Consider the following 6,302-nt stretch of genomic DNA (forward strand, 5'->3'; position numbering starts at 1 on the left):
TATTCTTATTCTTATTTAATGACTTGCGAAAATCCATGTGCATCTACAACTTTATCTTGTTATGTGCTGTCATGTTTGTGCTCCTTTGAGCTACAACTTCAATCAAGGATTCATACATAGTAAAACATTATACATGTAATTATTATCATCTTTGGAAAGGACCGTTATCCACACGAACTTCAAGCCTCGTCAGTTAAACTAACTTCGTCTGCTTGATAAATCTTGTCAGTTAAAACAAAGTTCGTCGGTTCAACGAACATCGTCAGTGAAAATGAGGTTCGTCAATTATTCGTTTATATTTGTTACTTAAGCAACAAAACTTTTGTAAAGTTGCTTCCTGATTGGATAGTTGTCATGTTTGTGCAACATCAGAAGCAATTCCAGCACTCCTGAATACTGATGTAGTGTAATATACCACATCATTTATACCACCTAGTTGCTGAAATAGGAATAATGCTGCCCCCACGCTAACAACTGCAGTTTGGAAAATTAGTCACAAATATTAGGTCTATATAAATGACCTGAAAAACCAGAAAGCATACACGTTGTTTCCTTTTCCATTTGTTTAGTTTGTGTATGTGTCTGTGCTTTATGCATTCCTCCATCGTTTTCTTTTTCTTCAACTTTTCCATTTGTTTAGTTTGTGTATGTGTCTGTGCTTTATCCATTCCTCCATCATTTTCTTTTTATTCAACTCGTGATGTGAGCGTTCTAACTTTTAAGCATAGCAATGCTCATGTGATGTGTTATAATACTTTCATTTCTATTTCTATTTCAATGACAATCCAAACAAGAATAAAATGGAAACAACATGTATTAATTACTTCCTAATAATATTTCCAAATATTATCCAAACAAAAAAAGTAAATGAAGAGGAAAAAGTTCTACTTCCATTACTTCTAAAAATATATGAAACAAACAAAAAAAAAATGCTATTTCCGCTACTTCTTATTTCATAGTTTTGGAAGTTACTTCCATAATCTACTTCTTACTTCCAATACTTCCATTATCCAAACGGGCCCTTAGGCCCTTACCTTTGAGATTTTATCAAAAAAATCTCTAAATCTCAAAGTTAAGAAGGGTTTTCTGATAAAATCTCAAAGTTAAGAGGGGTTATCTGATAATTCCTAAAGTCAATGGGTGCTTTGTGATATTTTAAAATTTAAGGGGGATTTTCTTATAATATAATCATCCAAATTTAGAGGGGGAGGAGGAATTATGATATTTAGCTGAAGATAGAAATCAGACTCTCAGCATGAAATGTTCCATGACACTATGACAGTACAAATCATACACACAACTTTAGCGCGGCTCATTGAATTCTGACAGCTCGCAGCCACAGATAGGTACAAATTTCATCATTTGCGCTGCAAATGTAATTAATGAATAGACACGATGCAACATCTTCGACCAGAATACTACGGGTTGAAGCTTTGGGAGCATCCAAAACCAAAACAGGTTAATCCAACATGACATTGAGACTGTTTGAGTTCTTAATTATGGAAATTATCTCTAATGCCTCCTCTTAACCATATAATATAATTGTTCAATAATAAGACTCCACGTGTCAGCTTGAGTTCTTTACTTAACTTGGATTATTATGTATATATACTTGTGGACGGCAGATGGCTCCTGATGATATCCAAACGGACGTTTAGGATGTGTTTCGTAATTCCAAAATAGGATCGAGTTTGAACTAGTTTTGCTTACTTATGTTAGAGTTGGTCCACATAAGGGTTGGTTCAAAAGGAATTAGTTTAAGTGCTAAAATTTAAACTAAAAAAACTATTTTAATTTAAACTTGTCCCACGTTTTGACCACACTTGTATTCGCTAAAACTAGTTCTTTAGAGTTGCCAAACACACCCTTAGAGCTGGGTCAAAAGAAGAATAAAGGAATCTCACTGTAGCAAACTTCAAATATAATTAATCCAAATGCCTCAAATTTGCAATAAAACTTTTATAACGCAATTTGGTCTCACACAAATATTTTTTTAGCAAAATTTTGCACCATTAAGATGGCTCAGAAAGTATGATTTCAATAAATTTTGGTCAAATATCGCCTAAAGAACTCATTAATTAATTATCAAGAACATTATTTTACCGGTAATGTTTCCGGATCTAGGCAGGATCAAATTATGCTTCTGCAACTAGTTAAATAATGTGATATTCCAATCATTTAGCGGGGGTTAGTCATCTAAAACTTAAAACTGGAACTGGGATAATTTGTGGGATAAATTTTTAAGGTGTTAGTCACATAGAACTAGGAAATGAGATATTTTTTTATAGTGTTAGTCAAGTAGAACTTTTGTAGAACTAGAACTGTATTATTTTTTTGGTGCGTTAGTCAAGTAGAATTCTACTAGAATTAGAATTGGGATAATTGGTCATAATTATCCCACAAATTATACTACCTATATATATAACCATAAGTTCTCCTCTCTCAAATTATCCCACATATTGGAAAGAATACAATTGGGAAAAAAAGTGAAACGCCGCCTCCCTCCCTCTTGGTTAGTTTCTCCGCCTAGAAAATTTCTCTGCCATGAAGTCAATCATCCGTTCATTTTTCTGTCTTTACTTTGTTTTTGTGATGATTGGATCTTTTATTATTATCTTCAAGATGTATTACTTTATTGATAGCTTTTTGACGTTAAATTACTTTATTATTATTTGTTTGATCTAAGTTTTCTCTCCACAACAGTGGTTTAGGTTAAGAATATAGTGTTGGTGGGTTAGTGCTAAAGATATGCGGGCTATTTATGTTTTTTTTTATAAGTTAGAAAACAATTTTGCGATGACATTGATGATTAGATGTTGAATGCACTAGTAGAAAATGGGCTTATACCTACGGAAAAATAGCGACGGAAAATTCCGTCGCTATATGTTTAATTTATAGCGACGGAAAATTCCGTCCCTATTTATCCGTCGCTAAAAAAGTTATAGCGACGGATTAATTAATTTTAGCGACGGATTTTTTTCGTCGCTAAAATATTTTACGACGAAATTTTATTTCGTCGCTAAATAAATTTTAGCGACGGAATTGCCGTCACTAAAGAGTTTTTAGCGACGGAAATGCCATCGCTAAAAACGAATTCAGGCAAAATTTTTTGGGCGCGGGCGCCCAAATTTTTTGGGCACCCGCGCCCGAAAATTAATAGCCCTAGTTTCCTCCCCCTTCTCATTTTCAGCGACCCCCACTTCTATTTCAGCGTACACCCGCCCGCCTTCTCAATTCACGACCAGCGCCGACGGTTGTGTCGATCCCCCCCCCCCGAGCGCTGTGTCCGAGCCCCACCATGACTCGCTCCCTGGTCGGAAATGCTCGGCGCCCCCCTCGTCCGACCCCCCCCGTTAAGGACCCGCCGCTAAAATCCTCCTCCCCTGGGGTCGGAATCTCGCCGCCCCCTCTCCGCCGCCGCCGGTTCATTCCGCCGCGCGCCGCCGCGCGACTCTCTCTCCCCCTCTCTCAGGTACATTATCCTTCTCTTCCCCCCCTCAATCTCTCTCCTCTTTCTCTCCCCCCTCTGAAGGGGAGCACCGCGCCATACAATCTTTCCTTCTCATCTCCTCTCATCCCGGTCGCCGACTAGCCGGGCAACGAGCCCGACCTAGGCGGCCGCGGTCGCAGGACCGCTGCGTTGGTCGCTCGCTGCGGAGAGGGCGGAAGCGCCGATCGAGAGAGAGGGAGAGAGAAGGAGAGATTGAGAGGGGCGGGAAATGCATTCGTATATTTTATCCTTTTATTTGTTAGTATCATTTTGTTATTGGCAGGGTGCCTGTCATGGTATTTGTATGGTTCGTTGATGATACTATTGGTTGTAAGGTGTGTTGGTTTTGTTGGTTCGTGTTATATATGGGTGGTAGTAGATTGTATATATATGTTAGAATTTAATTTTAGTTTATTAATTTTGGTAAAACAGAAAACTATGCAAAAAACAAACCCTAATGAAAAAGAAAGTTGCCACTAAGTGAAAGGAGTATAATAGATCAATTTAAGCTTATGGGTTAGGTTAGGGTGAGTAGCGAGGGTTAGGGTCTAGGGCGTGATGAGTCGGTGATAGGGGGTGGGTAGGCGGAGGGTAGAGGGGATAGTGGAGGTTAAGGGTATGACGGAGGTAAGAGGGGTAAGGGGTTAGGGTGTAGGGCGAGGTTTAGGGGTTTAGGGGTTGAGCAGTTAGGTTAGGAGGAAGGGTAATATAGGTAGAGGGAGGTGGGCGGTGATGGTGATGTGGTGAGGGTTAGGGTTAGTTTGGGGTGTAGGCGAGGGTTAGGGTTAGGGTTATGGTATAGGGGTTAGAGGAGCGTTAGGCGTTAGGGTAGGTTAGGGGTTAGGGTTCGGTTAGGGTTAGGCGTTGTGGAGTTAGGCTTCATAATAATAAAAAATTAAATTTAATTATGGGCTACGGTCAGGTAGAAGCACTCGTGGAGATTTTCAGTATGGATACTATAAAGGACAGTCAGTCATTGATGTGTTTAAGGTTCGTGGTGTGAACAGAAAAGACGAGATGTACTACGGTGTACACAATCGGTTAATCCTTAACAAGGAATATCATCAGTTCGTGAAAAGAGTAACATGGCTAGCCGGCTCACGCCAGAAGAGTGCTTTTATGTGTCAAAGATATAATGAAGATCACCGAATGGGTTATCCTTAAGATCCGCCTAGAGCCCTACATTCGGATGAAGGCTCGTGGGTCTGACGAAGATCACGATGAGGAGGTTGATCTTGGACCGACGAAAATACCGAGTGGTGTTGCAATTGAAAAAAATACCTAATATGATCGATGAATGCACTAACGCGCCCTGAATGTACCCTGCGATGTTATGTGAAGGAGCGTAAGAGGTAAAAGCGAACTGAAGAGAAGAAGACATATAAGAGGAGCACTTAATCAGACACGCACGACACAGGGCACACTATACGGCACAGATCGGAAGAGTAGGAGCCTTACACATTAATATGATTTGAGCTGGCTTAATATGTGACGATGTCAGCGAGTAGTAGTCATGTATGTAATGTTATTACCTTTAATATTATCTGGTTCTGTTATAATGGATGAGGGATGGAGTGTGTTACTCACGGTTATACATGTCACCGGTGTTGATCTAGGGGTATTTAGCATTATTAGGTCTAGTATTAAGGGAACCAGGATGAGAGACAGAGACCAGGGATACGCGAGAAGCAAAGGGGAGGCAAGGATGGAAAGAAAGCGCGAGGATAGTGGGTAAAAAGGACAAACGGAACGAGCACCGCAGGAGAGGGCAGAGAGAGGACACAGGACGATAGTGGTGAGATGCACAACGGGTGGTGTAAGGGTGTATTACAAGATCTGAGGTAGCGCGGATTGCTGGGTTGCCATGTGCTAAGTTTATATAATTATTTGCAAATTATCCACTGATTGGGTTGGATATTCATCATATATTATCAATAGGTATAGGATGACAAAAGGGATTACGGTAAGAAGCGCTGAAGAGAATTTTTGGTAGAACATTCTTGGAGGCGACGCCATGCCATCTACCGCGAGGTATTTTATTTATTTGTTAGATAAAGCTGAGTAGGAGAAAGCGTAAGGATTTTAAACAGGAGGAGGAGATGCACACATGACTCGCAAGCCATCAGGCATCACATCACGCGGAGATGCTCCACAATGACGTGGAGACACAGGCTGATCCTACACAGCAGCGAGAATACCACGTGCCGACCGCAATGCAGATGTTTGGAGCGAGAGGAAGACTGTGAAGCCGTATAGGCGTAGGCTGTTGAGGCGGCACTAACGCCAGACTGCTATTACGGACAGCGATGCACGTCCGCCAACGTGAGGGGATGCTTGGGACTTCATTATCATGGCTCATGGGGCAAAGGTGAACAAGAGGAAGGAAGAGCAAGAAGTAGATGCATGGAAAACTGAAGAGGGTATAGAGAGGTCGAGGAATTGTAATATAGTGGGTGTAGCATCGAGGTTACGATTAATTTAGTAAATTATTTGGTTTGCAAATGAGAAGATGTGATTTCTATTGTTTCAGTTCGATCTTTGTTACGCAGGTGAACTAGGATGCGGAGCTGGGCGAGAGCAGAGAGAAGTGGCCGGGCCTGCGGGCGAGCGGCGGGGGAAGAGGGGAGTGATGACGAACTGAGAGAAGAAAGGAAGCAAACGAGGGCCGAATGGAGGAGCTGGGGGGAGAGTACAACGTCCGCAAATTGTAACAGAAGGGAATACCGAAGACCATCATCTGATATAATACGGGCAGGGGGGGTTGTGAGTCCGAATGGAAACACGGACGTGTCTGTTAGCGTTGGCACAAATG

This window comes from Asparagus officinalis, chromosome 1 (assembly GCF_001876935.1).
Source record: "Asparagus officinalis chromosome 1, Aspof.V1, whole genome shotgun sequence".
Lineage (NCBI taxonomy): Eukaryota > Viridiplantae > Streptophyta > Magnoliopsida > Asparagales > Asparagaceae > Asparagus > Asparagus officinalis.